The following is a 17,313-nucleotide window of genomic DNA, read 5'->3' on the forward strand; positions in this document are numbered from 1 at the left end:
TGGGGTTAAGGATATTTTCATGATCTAAGTTTCATCTTAAACACGTGGATTTGGGACTAGTATTTTCTAGAATTTTTCTTATTTGCCATCATACATTTATTACAAAAATCATTTAAAATAAGAAAAAAGGCGCGGAAAGCAAAGCCGGAAATATGTGAAGCCTAGGCTAGCAACTACGCTACTAATAAAAATTGACTGCTCTCAATTTCTTACGGGTTTGCCAGATAAATATATTTCTCTAAGACGAAAAACCGGCCAAACCTTCACCTCCTCCGAACTCCAAAGGGGGAAAGCACACCACACCAATTTTATAGATTCGTAAACGCGCCTTCCCAATCGACCGCCATCACCTTACAGTCTACGGGGAGGGTGATGAAAAAACTGGTTTGGGGGGGGGGGGGGGGATGAAATTTCTGCGGTAAAGGGCTTGCTCGTTGGTTGTCTGTACGATAATATCGGCGCCCAGTAAACGTTTCTAAAAAGAGTGTATAGAACGTTCTATTGGAGCCGCATGCAGCCGGTGGCCCTCGGCGATCACCAACCTACCAGGACCTGGCTAGTCGCGGCTTGTCCACCGCTATCAATTACACTCTAGCGGCAACGGCCATATCACGCTGAATACACCGGTTCTCGTCTGATCACCGAAGTTAAGCAGCGTCGAGCGCGGTCAGTACTTGGGAGGGAGACCACCTGGGAACACCGCGTGCCGTTGGCTACTCATTTATTTTCGCGGGATGGGATTTGCGTCTTTTAACAGGAAAATACCTTCATCCTATCATTTTGACGCTGCTTTTTTATGCAATTAAAAGTTCGCCCAGACGATAATATTATTTCGGTCAACTCTTGGCCTTTTTTTAACAACTGGCAGCATCTTTCCGTGAATAAAATACATGTTAGTATCAAAATTGAACAAAAATGGCGAGAAAATTGGTTTTCATTTTATTCTACTTAAGGCTTGTACTTAAAATAGTACTAACTTACTTACTTACTTACTTACTTACTTACTTACTTACTTACTAACTAACTAACTAACTAACTAACTAACTAACTAACTAACTAACTAACTAATTAACTAACTAACTAACTAACTAACTAATTAACTAACTAACTAACTAACTAACTAACTAACTAACTAACGTTTATCTCTAAACAAAAACATTTCCGCGGTAAAATCCACTCTGAAATGGCCTTTTCTGGTTTTGGAATGAAGTCCAAAGTTAAAATTTTATTAACAAATTCTAATTGTGAAATATATTTTTTGTTCTAAATTTTAATCTTAAATGTAATTTAAATAGTTGAATCTAAAAAAGGACTTTTGGAAAATGTTTTATAGAAGGTTTTATCATGGGACAGCCGCATGGATTAGGGGAGTAACCCAAAAATACAAAATATCAAAACAAACCACGAAATTAAATAATAAAACGGAGACAGAGATATATTTTTTAAACAAAATAATATAGCTAACTTTTATCTATTAATTGTTTTAGGTGATGTAGTTTATGTAAAATATAAAAATGAACCTTGGCACAATATAAATTTAATGTCATGTTTTATTGATACTTAGAAAAAGTAACAAACATTTCAAAAGTCAGATCTTTGAGATCATTATTAAAAAAATATAACATTTTAAATCCGAACTCCTCTATAAATATTAAAATTATAAATTCCTAATCTACTTTAACAAAAGATATATCATATTAAGTTTAATACTATTAATGTTAGGAATAATCATGACTTTGAGATAAATAGAACAAAAATGTTTAATTCCAAATATAGTTAATTATAGAGCAATATATAATAAATGATTTTGTACTTACCAAAAATAAGCCTTGCCACTTTATATCTTGGTAATGTAGCTGCCGCGGGCGGCGGGCCCCCGGCGGCGACTCACTGTCCACGGAAGACGGGAAGAGAGAAAAAATGGAGAGGGGCTTATTTCGTGTTTTCTCTTTACGCGGAACATCTTGGCTGGAACCCAATGACCTAAAAATGAGGGGCGCGCTGTCTCTACCCACCATACCGAAACCCGCGAATTTACGTTATGAAAACCGGTTCCTTCAGCCAACCACTTAGAACATGCACGATTTACGAACCTTGGGTTACGAATAAAACCACAGGAATAACACAGAACAACCTCTTTTCGCGCCTTTATTTTACCCCTCTTACTTGCCTCCCGCTCGTCGGCCATTGCCTCTGCCCTAAACGGGGAGTCTAGCATCCACTCCTTGGGTATCCATAATGGAGGAGAGGACTGAAAGGGGGAAAACCAAGCATGGACGCGCCCAGGAAAATACCAAGGAGGATAGGAAGGGAGGCGAAGTAGGAGGGATGAACGCGGCAGCATCCTTGTAAGAAGCTTAGCGGCGGGAAAATTTCGGAAAAATGGCGGCTAGACGTAGCGTAGCTGCCGCAATCTTGCCGCCATTCATCCCTCCTACTTCGCCTCCCTTCCTATCCTCCGTGAAAATACCGCGAAAAAGAGTGTATAACTAGGTAAAAGAAAATTCAAAAACTGGAATCTTTCCGATTCTTCATTATTAACTATTCGACAATAAGGATTTTACCACTTATGACGTCAGAGGGGCAATATATTATAATAAAGAAATATATATAAAGACAGCCAAATAACATTTCCCGGAAATACTGTGTTGCGCAGTGCGCCATTATAAGAGCGTTTGATTTTTGATTTCAAGAGAGAAGTGGGCCGATCCCGGATTTACTGCAATACCAGGCCGACCCGTGGCGGAGGTGGAGCAAGCTCCGACCACTCCGCCGCCGTCCAAAAATAAGTTTAATATCTTGGGCCCCGATGGGACCCGTATCAGATATTAAGCTGATAAGAACAGATACTACACTTTGATCTTAGCCAAAAGGCCGAGAAGCGATAACCCGCTAGGAGCCGTCACTGTTTAACAAAGTAAAAAGAGAGAATTCGAGCATTTCAAATATTTCATAATTACGTCACCGAATGTTGGTCCTGGTGGGAGATGACAACGTTTGTAGCCATCGCGCGAACAAAGGAGAAGACGATATCTTGAATCCGTGAAATAGAGGTACACCGCCAGGCCCGGACTGGCACTTTTGGGGTCATCGGCTAGAGACAGTAGAGTGGGCCACTTTACCGGGCCGTATGGAAAAAAAATCTAAATGGTGGTTTATAGGACCATAAATAACGTATTAAGTGTACTAGATTCTACGTGAAACGTCAAACGCGTTTAAATGACCATTTAGGAAAAATTTATTATAAGCGAATAGAGCGTTCTATAAAAGTGGACCATAACCGGTCACTTTTCATACAGACTATAGAGCTGGTTCAGCAGGACTAACAACTTTTGTTATTCTTTGGTTTAAGAGAATTCGGCTTATGTCCTGTCTTTATATGAATATTTTAGAGACGTACCTTTTAGGAGTTGTAGGAGGCACCCTAGGTGTTGAAGTATGTTTGGGGTTAAGGATATTTTCATGATCTAAGTTTCATCTTAAACACGTGGATTTGGGACTAGTATTTTCTAGAATTTTTCTTATTTGCCATCATACATTTATTACAAAAATCATTTAAAATAAGAAAAAAGGCGCGGAAAGCAAAGCCGGAAATATGTGAAGCCTAGGCTAGCAACTACGCTACTAATAAAAATTGACTGCTCTCAATTTCTTACGGGTTTGCCAGATAAATATATTTCTCTAAGACGAAAAACCGGCCAAACCTTCACCTCCTCCGAACTCCAAAGGGGGAAAGCACACCACACCAATTTTATAGATTCGTAAACGCGCCTTCCCAATCGACCGCCATCACCTTACAGTCTACGGGGAGGGTGATGAAAAAACTGGTTTGGGGGGGGGGGGGGGGATGAAATTTCTGCGGTAAAGGGCTTGCTCGTTGGTTGTCTGTACGATAATATCGGCGCCCAGTAAACGTTTCTAAAAAGAGTGTATAGAACGTTCTATTGGAGCCGCATGCAGCCGGTGGCCCTCGGCGATCACCAACCTACCAGGACCTGGCTAGTCGCGGCTTGTCCACCGCTATCAATTACACTCTAGCGGCAACGGCCATATCACGCTGAATACACCGGTTCTCGTCTGATCACCGAAGTTAAGCAGCGTCGAGCGCGGTCAGTACTTGGGAGGGAGACCACCTGGGAACACCGCGTGCCGTTGGCTACTCATTTATTTTCGCGGGATGGGATTTGCGTCTTTTAACAGGAAAATACCTTCATCCTATCATTTTGACGCTGCTTTTTTATGCAATTAAAAGTTCGCCCAGACGATAATATTATTTCGGTCAACTCTTGGCCTTTTTTTAACAACTGGCAGCATCTTTCCGTGAATAAAATACATGTTAGTATCAAAATTGAACAAAATAAAATGGCGAGAAAATTGGTTTTCATTTTATTCTACTTAAGGCTTGTACTTAAAATAGTACTAACTTACTTACTTACTTACTTACTTACTTACTTACTTACTTACTAACTAACTAACTAACTAACTAACTAACTAACTAACTAACTAACTAACTAATTAACTAACTAACTAACTAACTAACTAATTAACTAACTAACTAACTAACTAACTAACTAACTAACTAACGTTTATCTCTAAACAAAAACATTTCCGCGGTAAAATCCACTCTGAAATGGCCTTTTCTGGTTTTGGAATGAAGTCCAAAGTTAAAATTTTATTAACAAATTCTAATTGTGAAATATATTTTTTGTTCTAAATTTTAATCTTAAATGTAATTTAAATAGTTGAATCTAAAAAAGGACTTTTGGAAAATGTTTTATAGAAGGTTTTATCATGGGACAGCCGCATGGATTAGGGGAGTAACCCAAAAATACAAAATATCAAAACAAACCACGAAATTAAATAATAAAACGGAGACAGAGATATATTTTTTAAACAAAATAATATAGCTAACTTTTATCTATTAATTGTTTTAGGTGATGTAGTTTATGTAAAATATAAAAATGAACCTTGGCACAATATAAATTTAATGTCATGTTTTATTGATACTTAGAAAAAGTAACAAACATTTCAAAAGTCAGATCTTTGAGATCATTATTAAAAAAATATAACATTTTAAATCCGAACTCCTCTATAAATATTAAAATTATAAATTCCTAATCTACTTTAACAAAAGATATATCATATTAAGTTTAATACTATTAATGTTAGGAATAATCATGACTTTGAGATAAATAGAACAAAAATGTTTAATTCCAAATATAGTTAATTATAGAGCAATATATAATAAATGATTTTGTACTTACCAAAAATAAGCCTTGCCACTTTATATCTTGGTAATGTAGCTGCCGCGGGCGGCGGGCCCCCGGCGGCGACTCACTGTCCACGGAAGACGGGAAGAGAGAAAAAATGGAGAGGGGCTTATTTCGTGTTTTCTCTTTACGCGGAACATCTTGGCTGGAACCCAATGACCTAAAAATGAGGGGCGCGCTGTCTCTACCCACCATACCGAAACCCGCGAATTTACGTTATGAAAACCGGTTCCTTCAGCCAACCACTTAGAACATGCACGATTTACGAACCTTGGGTTACGAATAAAACCACAGGAATAACACAGAACAACCTCTTTTCGCGCCTTTATTTTACCCCTCTTACTTGCCTCCCGCTCGTCGGCCATTGCCTCTGCCCTAAACGGGGAGTCTAGCATCCACTCCTTGGGTATCCATAATGGAGGAGAGGACTGAAAGGGGGAAAACCAAGCATGGACGCGCCCAGGAAAATACCAAGGAGGATAGGAAGGGAGGCGAAGTAGGAGGGATGAACGCGGCAGCATCCTTGTAAGAAGCTTAGCGGCGGGAAAATTTCGGAAAAATGGCGGCTAGACGTAGCGTAGCTGCCGCAATCTTGCCGCCATTCATCCCTCCTACTTCGCCTCCCTTCCTATCCTCCGTGAAAATACCGCGAAAAAGAGTGTATAACTAGGTAAAAGAAAATTCAAAAACTGGAATCTTTCCGATTCTTCATTATTAACTATTCGACAATAAGGATTTTACCACTTATGACGTCAGAGGGGCAATATATTATAATAAAGAAATATATATAAAGACAGCCAAATAACATTTCCCGGAAATACTGTGTTGCGCAGTGCGCCATTATAAGAGCGTTTGATTTTTGATTTCAAGAGAGAAGTGGGCCGATCCCGGATTTACTGCAATACCAGGCCGACCCGTGGCGGAGGTGGAGCAAGCTCCGACCACTCCGCCGCCGTCCAAAAATAAGTTTAATATCTTGGGCCCCGATGGGACCCGTATCAGATATTAAGCTGATAAGAACAGATACTACACTTTGATCTTAGCCAAAAGGCCGAGAAGCGATAACCCGCTAGGAGCCGTCACTGTTTAACAAAGTAAAAAGAGAGAATTCGAGCATTTCAAATATTTCATAATTACGTCACCGAATGTTGGTCCTGGTGGGAGATGACAACGTTTGTAGCCATCGCGCGAACAAAGGAGAAGACGATATCTTGAATCCGTGAAATAGAGGTACACCGCCAGGCCCGGACTGGCACTTTTGGGGTCATCGGCTAGAGACAGTAGAGTGGGCCACTTTACCGGGCCGTATGGAAAAAAAATCTAAATGGTGGTTTATAGGACCATAAATAACGTATTAAGTGTACTAGATTCTACGTGAAACGTCAAACGCGTTTAAATGACCATTTAGGAAAAATTTATTATAAGCGAATAGAGCGTTCTATAAAAGTGGACCATAACCGGTCACTTTTCATACAGACTATAGAGCTGGTTCAGCAGGACTAACAACTTTTGTTATTCTTTGGTTTAAGAGAATTCGGCTTATGTCCTGTCTTTATATGAATATTTTAGAGACGTACCTTTTAGGAGTTGTAGGAGGCACCCTAGGTGTTGAAGTATGTTTGGGGTTAAGGATATTTTCATGATCTAAGTTTCATCTTAAACACGTGGATTTGGGACTAGTATTTTCTAGAATTTTTCTTATTTGCCATCATACATTTATTACAAAAATCATTTAAAATAAGAAAAAAGGCGCGGAAAGCAAAGCCGGAAATATGTGAAGCCTAGGCTAGCAACTACGCTACTAATAAAAATTGACTGCTCTCAATTTCTTACGGGTTTGCCAGATAAATATATTTCTCTAAGACGAAAAACCGGCCAAACCTTCACCTCCTCCGAACTCCAAAGGGGGAAAGCACACCACACCAATTTTATAGATTCGTAAACGCGCCTTCCCAATCGACCGCCATCACCTTACAGTCTACGGGGAGGGTGATGAAAAAACTGGTTTGGGGGGGGGGGGGGGGATGAAATTTCTGCGGTAAAGGGCTTGCTCGTTGGTTGTCTGTACGATAATATCGGCGCCCAGTAAACGTTTCTAAAAAGAGTGTATAGAACGTTCTATTGGAGCCGCATGCAGCCGGTGGCCCTCGGCGATCACCAACCTACCAGGACCTGGCTAGTCGCGGCTTGTCCACCGCTATCAATTACACTCTAGCGGCAACGGCCATATCACGCTGAATACACCGGTTCTCGTCTGATCACCGAAGTTAAGCAGCGTCGAGCGCGGTCAGTACTTGGGAGGGAGACCACCTGGGAACACCGCGTGCCGTTGGCTACTCATTTATTTTCGCGGGATGGGATTTGCGTCTTTTAACAGGAAAATACCTTCATCCTATCATTTTGACGCTGCTTTTTTATGCAATTAAAAGTTCGCCCAGACGATAATATTATTTCGGTCAACTCTTGGCCTTTTTTTAACAACTGGCAGCATCTTTCCGTGAATAAAATACATGTTAGTATCAAAATTGAACAAAATAAAATGGCGAGAAAATTGGTTTTCATTTTATTCTACTTAAGGCTTGTACTTAAAATAGTACTAACTTACTTACTTACTTACTTACTTACTTACTTACTTACTTACTAACTAACTAACTAACTAACTAACTAACTAACTAACTAACTAACTAACTAACTAATTAACTAACTAACTAACTAACTAACTAATTAACTAACTAACTAACTAACTAACTAACTAACTAACTAACTAACGTTTATCTCTAAACAAAAACATTTCCGCGGTAAAATCCACTCTGAAATGGCCTTTTCTGGTTTTGGAATGAAGTCCAAAGTTAAAATTTTATTAACAAATTCTAATTGTGAAATATATTTTTTGTTCTAAATTTTAATCTTAAATGTAATTTAAATAGTTGAATCTAAAAAAGGACTTTTGGAAAATGTTTTATAGAAGGTTTTATCATGGGACAGCCGCATGGATTAGGGGAGTAACCCAAAAATACAAAATATCAAAACAAACCACGAAATTAAATAATAAAACGGAGACAGAGATATATTTTTTAAACAAAATAATATAGCTAACTTTTATCTATTAATTGTTTTAGGTGATGTAGTTTATGTAAAATATAAAAATGAACCTTGGCACAATATAAATTTAATGTCATGTTTTATTGATACTTAGAAAAAGTAACAAACATTTCAAAAGTCAGATCTTTGAGATCATTATTAAAAAAATATAACATTTTAAATCCGAACTCCTCTATAAATATTAAAATTATAAATTCCTAATCTACTTTAACAAAAGATATATCATATTAAGTTTAATACTATTAATGTTAGGAATAATCATGACTTTGAGATAAATAGAACAAAAATGTTTAATTCCAAATATAGTTAATTATAGAGCAATATATAATAAATGATTTTGTACTTACCAAAAATAAGCCTTGCCACTTTATATCTTGGTAATGTAGCTGCCGCGGGCGGCGGGCCCCCGGCGGCGACTCACTGTCCACGGAAGACGGGAAGAGAGAAAAAATGGAGAGGGGCTTATTTCGTGTTTTCTCTTTACGCGGAACATCTTGGCTGGAACCCAATGACCTAAAAATGAGGGGCGCGCTGTCTCTACCCACCATACCGAAACCCGCGAATTTACGTTATGAAAACCGGTTCCTTCAGCCAACCACTTAGAACATGCACGATTTACGAACCTTGGGTTACGAATAAAACCACAGGAATAACACAGAACAACCTCTTTTCGCGCCTTTATTTTACCCCTCTTACTTGCCTCCCGCTCGTCGGCCATTGCCTCTGCCCTAAACGGGGAGTCTAGCATCCACTCCTTGGGTATCCATAATGGAGGAGAGGACTGAAAGGGGGAAAACCAAGCATGGACGCGCCCAGGAAAATACCAAGGAGGATAGGAAGGGAGGCGAAGTAGGAGGGATGAACGCGGCAGCATCCTTGTAAGAAGCTTAGCGGCGGGAAAATTTCGGAAAAATGGCGGCTAGACGTAGCGTAGCTGCCGCAATCTTGCCGCCATTCATCCCTCCTACTTCGCCTCCCTTCCTATCCTCCGTGAAAATACCGCGAAAAAGAGTGTATAACTAGGTAAAAGAAAATTCAAAAACTGGAATCTTTCCGATTCTTCATTATTAACTATTCGACAATAAGGATTTTACCACTTATGACGTCAGAGGGGCAATATATTATAATAAAGAAATATATATAAAGACAGCCAAATAACATTTCCCGGAAATACTGTGTTGCGCAGTGCGCCATTATAAGAGCGTTTGATTTTTGATTTCAAGAGAGAAGTGGGCCGATCCCGGATTTACTGCAATACCAGGCCGACCCGTGGCGGAGGTGGAGCAAGCTCCGACCACTCCGCCGCCGTCCAAAAATAAGTTTAATATCTTGGGCCCCGATGGGACCCGTATCAGATATTAAGCTGATAAGAACAGATACTACACTTTGATCTTAGCCAAAAGGCCGAGAAGCGATAACCCGCTAGGAGCCGTCACTGTTTAACAAAGTAAAAAGAGAGAATTCGAGCATTTCAAATATTTCATAATTACGTCACCGAATGTTGGTCCTGGTGGGAGATGACAACGTTTGTAGCCATCGCGCGAACAAAGGAGAAGACGATATCTTGAATCCGTGAAATAGAGGTACACCGCCAGGCCCGGACTGGCACTTTTGGGGTCATCGGCTAGAGACAGTAGAGTGGGCCACTTTACCGGGCCGTATGGAAAAAAAATCTAAATGGTGGTTTATAGGACCATAAATAACGTATTAAGTGTACTAGATTCTACGTGAAACGTCAAACGCGTTTAAATGACCATTTAGGAAAAATTTATTATAAGCGAATAGAGCGTTCTATAAAAGTGGACCATAACCGGTCACTTTTCATACAGACTATAGAGCTGGTTCAGCAGGACTAACAACTTTTGTTATTCTTTGGTTTAAGAGAATTCGGCTTATGTCCTGTCTTTATATGAATATTTTAGAGACGTACCTTTTAGGAGTTGTAGGAGGCACCCTAGGTGTTGAAGTATGTTTGGGGTTAAGGATATTTTCATGATCTAAGTTTCATCTTAAACACGTGGATTTGGGACTAGTATTTTCTAGAATTTTTCTTATTTGCCATCATACATTTATTACAAAAATCATTTAAAATAAGAAAAAAGGCGCGGAAAGCAAAGCCGGAAATATGTGAAGCCTAGGCTAGCAACTACGCTACTAATAAAAATTGACTGCTCTCAATTTCTTACGGGTTTGCCAGATAAATATATTTCTCTAAGACGAAAAACCGGCCAAACCTTCACCTCCTCCGAACTCCAAAGGGGGAAAGCACACCACACCAATTTTATAGATTCGTAAACGCGCCTTCCCAATCGACCGCCATCACCTTACAGTCTACGGGGAGGGTGATGAAAAAACTGGTTTGGGGGGGGGGGGGGGGATGAAATTTCTGCGGTAAAGGGCTTGCTCGTTGGTTGTCTGTACGATAATATCGGCGCCCAGTAAACGTTTCTAAAAAGAGTGTATAGAACGTTCTATTGGAGCCGCATGCAGCCGGTGGCCCTCGGCGATCACCAACCTACCAGGACCTGGCTAGTCGCGGCTTGTCCACCGCTATCAATTACACTCTAGCGGCAACGGCCATATCACGCTGAATACACCGGTTCTCGTCTGATCACCGAAGTTAAGCAGCGTCGAGCGCGGTCAGTACTTGGGAGGGAGACCACCTGGGAACACCGCGTGCCGTTGGCTACTCATTTATTTTCGCGGGATGGGATTTGCGTCTTTTAACAGGAAAATACCTTCATCCTATCATTTTGACGCTGCTTTTTTATGCAATTAAAAGTTCGCCCAGACGATAATATTATTTCGGTCAACTCTTGGCCTTTTTTTAACAACTGGCAGCATCTTTCCGTGAATAAAATACATGTTAGTATCAAAATTGAACAAAATAAAATGGCGAGAAAATTGGTTTTCATTTTATTCTACTTAAGGCTTGTACTTAAAATAGTACTAACTTACTTACTTACTTACTTACTTACTTACTTACTTACTTACTAACTAACTAACTAACTAACTAACTAACTAACTAACTAACTAACTAACTAACTAATTAACTAACTAACTAACTAACTAACTAATTAACTAACTAACTAACTAACTAACTAACTAACTAACTAACGTTTATCTCTAAACAAAAACATTTCCGCGGTAAAATCCACTCTGAAATGGCCTTTTCTGGTTTTGGAATGAAGTCCAAAGTTAAAATTTTATTAACAAATTCTAATTGTGAAATATATTTTTTGTTCTAAATTTTAATCTTAAATGTAATTTAAATAGTTGAATCTAAAAAAGGACTTTTGGAAAATGTTTTATAGAAGGTTTTATCATGGGACAGCCGCATGGATTAGGGGAGTAACCCAAAAATACAAAATATCAAAACAAACCACGAAATTAAATAATAAAACGGAGACAGAGATATATTTTTTAAACAAAATAATATAGCTAACTTTTATCTATTAATTGTTTTAGGTGATGTAGTTTATGTAAAATATAAAAATGAACCTTGGCACAATATAAATTTAATGTCATGTTTTATTGATACTTAGAAAAAGTAACAAACATTTCAAAAGTCAGATCTTTGAGATCATTATTAAAAAAATATAACATTTTAAATCCGAACTCCTCTATAAATATTAAAATTATAAATTCCTAATCTACTTTAACAAAAGATATATCATATTAAGTTTAATACTATTAATGTTAGGAATAATCATGACTTTGAGATAAATAGAACAAAAATGTTTAATTCCAAATATAGTTAATTATAGAGCAATATATAATAAATGATTTTGTACTTACCAAAAATAAGCCTTGCCACTTTATATCTTGGTAATGTAGCTGCCGCGGGCGGCGGGCCCCCGGCGGCGACTCACTGTCCACGGAAGACGGGAAGAGAGAAAAAATGGAGAGGGGCTTATTTCGTGTTTTCTCTTTACGCGGAACATCTTGGCTGGAACCCAATGACCTAAAAATGAGGGGCGCGCTGTCTCTACCCACCATACCGAAACCCGCGAATTTACGTTATGAAAACCGGTTCCTTCAGCCAACCACTTAGAACATGCACGATTTACGAACCTTGGGTTACGAATAAAACCACAGGAATAACACAGAACAACCTCTTTTCGCGCCTTTATTTTACCCCTCTTACTTGCCTCCCGCTCGTCGGCCATTGCCTCTGCCCTAAACGGGGAGTCTAGCATCCACTCCTTGGGTATCCATAATGGAGGAGAGGACTGAAAGGGGGAAAACCAAGCATGGACGCGCCCAGGAAAATACCAAGGAGGATAGGAAGGGAGGCGAAGTAGGAGGGATGAACGCGGCAGCATCCTTGTAAGAAGCTTAGCGGCGGGAAAATTTCGGAAAAATGGCGGCTAGACGTAGCGTAGCTGCCGCAATCTTGCCGCCATTCATCCCTCCTACTTCGCCTCCCTTCCTATCCTCCGTGAAAATACCGCGAAAAAGAGTGTATAACTAGGTAAAAGAAAATTCAAAAACTGGAATCTTTCCGATTCTTCATTATTAACTATTCGACAATAAGGATTTTACCACTTATGACGTCAGAGGGGCAATATATTATAATAAAGAAATATATATAAAGACAGCCAAATAACATTTCCCGGAAATACTGTGTTGCGCAGTGCGCCATTATAAGAGCGTTTGATTTTTGATTTCAAGAGAGAAGTGGGCCGATCCCGGATTTACTGCAATACCAGGCCGACCCGTGGCGGAGGTGGAGCAAGCTCCGACCACTCCGCCGCCGTCCAAAAATAAGTTTAATATCTTGGGCCCCGATGGGACCCGTATCAGATATTAAGCTGATAAGAACAGATACTACACTTTGATCTTAGCCAAAAGGCCGAGAAGCGATAACCCGCTAGGAGCCGTCACTGTTTAACAAAGTAAAAAGAGAGAATTCGAGCATTTCAAATATTTCATAATTACGTCACCGAATGTTGGTCCTGGTGGGAGATGACAACGTTTGTAGCCATCGCGCGAACAAAGGAGAAGACGATATCTTGAATCCGTGAAATAGAGGTACACCGCCAGGCCCGGACTGGCACTTTTGGGGTCATCGGCTAGAGACAGTAGAGTGGGCCACTTTACCGGGCCGTATGGAAAAAAAATCTAAATGGTGGTTTATAGGACCATAAATAACGTATTAAGTGTACTAGATTCTACGTGAAACGTCAAACGCGTTTAAATGACCATTTAGGAAAAATTTATTATAAGCGAATAGAGCGTTCTATAAAAGTGGACCATAACCGGTCACTTTTCATACAGACTATAGAGCTGGTTCAGCAGGACTAACAACTTTTGTTATTCTTTGGTTTAAGAGAATTCGGCTTATGTCCTGTCTTTATATGAATATTTTAGAGACGTACCTTTTAGGAGTTGTAGGAGGCACCCTAGGTGTTGAAGTATGTTTGGGGTTAAGGATATTTTCATGATCTAAGTTTCATCTTAAACACGTGGATTTGGGACTAGTATTTTCTAGAATTTTTCTTATTTGCCATCATACATTTATTACAAAAATCATTTAAAATAAGAAAAAAGGCGCGGAAAGCAAAGCCGGAAATATGTGAAGCCTAGGCTAGCAACTACGCTACTAATAAAAATTGACTGCTCTCAATTTCTTACGGGTTTGCCAGATAAATATATTTCTCTAAGACGAAAAACCGGCCAAACCTTCACCTCCTCCGAACTCCAAAGGGGGAAAGCACACCACACCAATTTTATAGATTCGTAAACGCGCCTTCCCAATCGACCGCCATCACCTTACAGTCTACGGGGAGGGTGATGAAAAAACTGGTTTGGGGGGGGGGGGGGGGGATGAAATTTCTGCGGTAAAGGGCTTGCTCGTTGGTTGTCTGTACGATAATATCGGCGCCCAGTAAACGTTTCTAAAAAGAGTGTATAGAACGTTCTATTGGAGCCGCATGCAGCCGGTGGCCCTCGGCGATCACCAACCTACCAGGACCTGGCTAGTCGCGGCTTGTCCACCGCTATCAATTACACTCTAGCGGCAACGGCCATATCACGCTGAATACACCGGTTCTCGTCTGATCACCGAAGTTAAGCAGCGTCGAGCGCGGTCAGTACTTGGGAGGGAGACCACCTGGGAACACCGCGTGCCGTTGGCTACTCATTTATTTTCGCGGGATGGGATTTGCGTCTTTTAACAGGAAAATACCTTCATCCTATCATTTTGACGCTGCTTTTTTATGCAATTAAAAGTTCGCCCAGACGATAATATTATTTCGGTCAACTCTTGGCCTTTTTTTAACAACTGGCAGCATCTTTCCGTGAATAAAATACATGTTAGTATCAAAATTGAACAAAATAAAATGGCGAGAAAATTGGTTTTCATTTTATTCTACTTAAGGCTTGTACTTAAAATAGTACTAACTTACTTACTTACTTACTTACTTACTTACTTACTTACTTACTAACTAACTAACTAACTAACTAACTAACTAACTAACTAACTAACTAACTAATTAACTAACTAACTAACTAACTAACTAATTAACTAACTAACTAACTAACTAACTAACTAACTAACTAACGTTTATCTCTAAACAAAAACATTTCCGCGGTAAAATCCACTCTGAAATGGCCTTTTCTGGTTTTGGAATGAAGTCCAAAGTTAAAATTTTATTAACAAATTCTAATTGTGAAATATATTTTTTGTTCTAAATTTTAATCTTAAATGTAATTTAAATAGTTGAATCTAAAAAAGGACTTTTGGAAAATGTTTTATAGAAGGTTTTATCATGGGACAGCCGCATGGATTAGGGGAGTAACCCAAAAATACAAAATATCAAAACAAACCACGAAATTAAATAATAAAACGGAGACAGAGATATATTTTTTAAACAAAATAATATAGCTAACTTTTATCTATTAATTGTTTTAGGTGATGTAGTTTATGTAAAATATAAAAATGAACCTTGGCACAATATAAATTTAATTTTAATGTCATGTTTTATTGATACTTAGAAAAAGTAACAAACATTTCAAAAGTCAGATCTTTGAGATCATTATTAAAAAAATATAACATTTTAAATCCGAACTCCTCTATAAATATTAAAATTATAAATTCCTAATCTACTTTAACAAAAGATATATCATATTAAGTTTAATACTATTAATGTTAGGAATAATCATGACTTTGAGATAAATAGAACAAAAATGTTTAATTCCAAATATAGTTAATTATAGAGCAATATATAATAAATGATTTTGTACTTACCAAAAATAAGCCTTGCCACTTTATATCTTGGTAATGTAGCTGCCGCGGGCGGCGGGCCCCCGGCGGCGACTCACTGTCCACGGAAGACGGGAAGAGAGAAAAAATGGAGAGGGGCTTATTTCGTGTTTTCTCTTTACGCGGAACATCTTGGCTGGAACCCAATGACCTAAAAATGAGGGGCGCGCTGTCTCTACCCACCATACCGAAACCCGCGAATTTACGTTATGAAAACCGGTTCCTTCAGCCAACCACTTAGAACATGCACGATTTACGAACCTTGGGTTACGAATAAAACCACAGGAATAACACAGAACAACCTCTTTTCGCGCCTTTATTTTACCCCTCTTACTTGCCTCCCGCTCGTCGGCCATTGCCTCTGCCCTAAACGGGGAGTCTAGCATCCACTCCTTGGGTATCCATAATGGAGGAGAGGACTGAAAGGGGGAAAACCAAGCATGGACGCGCCCAGGAAAATACCAAGGAGGATAGGAAGGGAGGCGAAGTAGGAGGGATGAACGCGGCAGCATCCTTGTAAGAAGCTTAGCGGCGGGAAAATTTCGGAAAAATGGCGGCTAGACGTAGCGTAGCTGCCGCAATCTTGCCGCCATTCATCCCTCCTACTTCGCCTCCCTTCCTATCCTCCGTGAAAATACCGCGAAAAAGAGTGTATAACTAGGTAAAAGAAAATTCAAAAACTGGAATCTTTCCGATTCTTCATTATTAACTATTCGACAATAAGGATTTTACCACTTATGACGTCAGAGGGGCAATATATTATAATAAAGAAATATATATAAAGACAGCCAAATAACATTTCCCGGAAATACTGTGTTGCGCAGTGCGCCATTATAAGAGCGTTTGATTTTTGATTTCAAGAGAGAAGTGGGCCGATCCCGGATTTACTGCAATACCAGGCCGACCCGTGGCGGAGGTGGAGCAAGCTCCGACCACTCCGCCGCCGTCCAAAAATAAGTTTAATATCTTGGGCCCCGATGGGACCCGTATCAGATATTAAGCTGATAAGAACAGATACTACACTTTGATCTTAGCCAAAAGGCCGAGAAGCGATAACCCGCTAGGAGCCGTCACTGTTTAACAAAGTAAAAAGAGAGAATTCGAGCATTTCAAATATTTCATAATTACGTCACCGAATGTTGGTCCTGGTGGGAGATGACAACGTTTGTAGCCATCGCGCGAACAAAGGAGAAGACGATATCTTGAATCCGTGAAATAGAGGTACACCGCCAGGCCCGGACTGGCACTTTTGGGGTCATCGGCTAGAGACAGTAGAGTGGGCCACTTTACCGGGCCGTATGGAAAAAAAATCTAAATGGTGGTTTATAGGACCATAAATAACGTATTAAGTGTACTAGATTCTACGTGAAACGTCAAACGCGTTTAAATGACCATTTAGGAAAAATTTATTATAAGCGAATAGAGCGTTCTATAAAAGTGGACCATAACCGGTCACTTTTCATACAGACTATAGAGCTGGTTCAGCAGGACTAACAACTTTTGTTATTCTTTGGTTTAAGAGAATTCGGCTTATGTCCTGTCTTTATATGAATATTTTAGAGACGTACCTTTTAGGAGTTGTAGGAGGCACCCTAGGTGTTGAAGTATGTTTGGGGTTAAGGATATTTTCATGATCTAAGTTTCATCTTAAACACGTGGATTTGGGACTAGTAT

The 17,313-nt window shown here is 39.4% G+C and overlaps 10 non-coding genes across 10 annotated transcripts; 5 read left to right on the forward strand and 5 right to left on the reverse strand.

Annotated features, from left to right (window-relative positions):
- Positions 1-596: 596 nt before the first annotated feature.
- LOC149920918 (5S ribosomal RNA) lies at positions 597-715 on the forward strand. The gene has a single exon (XR_016477527.1). It is a non-coding gene; the product is annotated as a 5S ribosomal RNA (ribosomal RNA).
- Positions 716-2,694: 1,979 nt separating this feature from the next.
- LOC149920919 (U2 spliceosomal RNA) lies at positions 2,695-2,886 on the reverse strand. The gene has a single exon (XR_016477618.1). It is a non-coding gene; the product is annotated as a U2 spliceosomal RNA (small nuclear RNA).
- Positions 2,887-4,039: 1,153 nt separating this feature from the next.
- LOC149920920 (5S ribosomal RNA) lies at positions 4,040-4,158 on the forward strand. The gene has a single exon (XR_016477528.1). It is a non-coding gene; the product is annotated as a 5S ribosomal RNA (ribosomal RNA).
- Positions 4,159-6,141: 1,983 nt separating this feature from the next.
- On the reverse strand, positions 6,142-6,333 carry LOC149920921 (U2 spliceosomal RNA). Its single transcript, XR_016477619.1, has one exon. It is a non-coding gene; the product is annotated as a U2 spliceosomal RNA (small nuclear RNA).
- Positions 6,334-7,486: 1,153 nt separating this feature from the next.
- Positions 7,487-7,605, forward strand: LOC149920922 (5S ribosomal RNA). Its single transcript, XR_016477529.1, has one exon. It is a non-coding gene; the product is annotated as a 5S ribosomal RNA (ribosomal RNA).
- A 1,991-nt stretch (positions 7,606-9,596) lies between these two features.
- Positions 9,597-9,788, reverse strand: LOC149920923 (U2 spliceosomal RNA). Its single transcript, XR_016477620.1, has one exon. It is a non-coding gene; the product is annotated as a U2 spliceosomal RNA (small nuclear RNA).
- Positions 9,789-10,941: 1,153 nt separating this feature from the next.
- On the forward strand, positions 10,942-11,060 carry LOC149920924 (5S ribosomal RNA). The gene has a single exon (XR_016477530.1). It is a non-coding gene; the product is annotated as a 5S ribosomal RNA (ribosomal RNA).
- Positions 11,061-13,047: 1,987 nt separating this feature from the next.
- Positions 13,048-13,239, reverse strand: LOC149920925 (U2 spliceosomal RNA). The gene has a single exon (XR_016477621.1). It is a non-coding gene; the product is annotated as a U2 spliceosomal RNA (small nuclear RNA).
- A 1,154-nt stretch (positions 13,240-14,393) lies between these two features.
- On the forward strand, positions 14,394-14,512 carry LOC149920926 (5S ribosomal RNA). The gene has a single exon (XR_016477532.1). It is a non-coding gene; the product is annotated as a 5S ribosomal RNA (ribosomal RNA).
- Positions 14,513-16,501: 1,989 nt separating this feature from the next.
- On the reverse strand, positions 16,502-16,693 carry LOC149920927 (U2 spliceosomal RNA). The gene has a single exon (XR_016477622.1). It is a non-coding gene; the product is annotated as a U2 spliceosomal RNA (small nuclear RNA).
- Positions 16,694-17,313: the final 620 nt, after the last annotated feature.

This window comes from Leiobunum rupestre, assembly GCF_980474605.1.
Source record: "Leiobunum rupestre chromosome 9 unlocalized genomic scaffold, qqLeiRupe1.1.hap1 SUPER_9_unloc_1, whole genome shotgun sequence".
In the NCBI taxonomy this organism is placed as follows: Eukaryota; Metazoa; Arthropoda; class Arachnida; order Opiliones; family Sclerosomatidae; genus Leiobunum; species Leiobunum rupestre.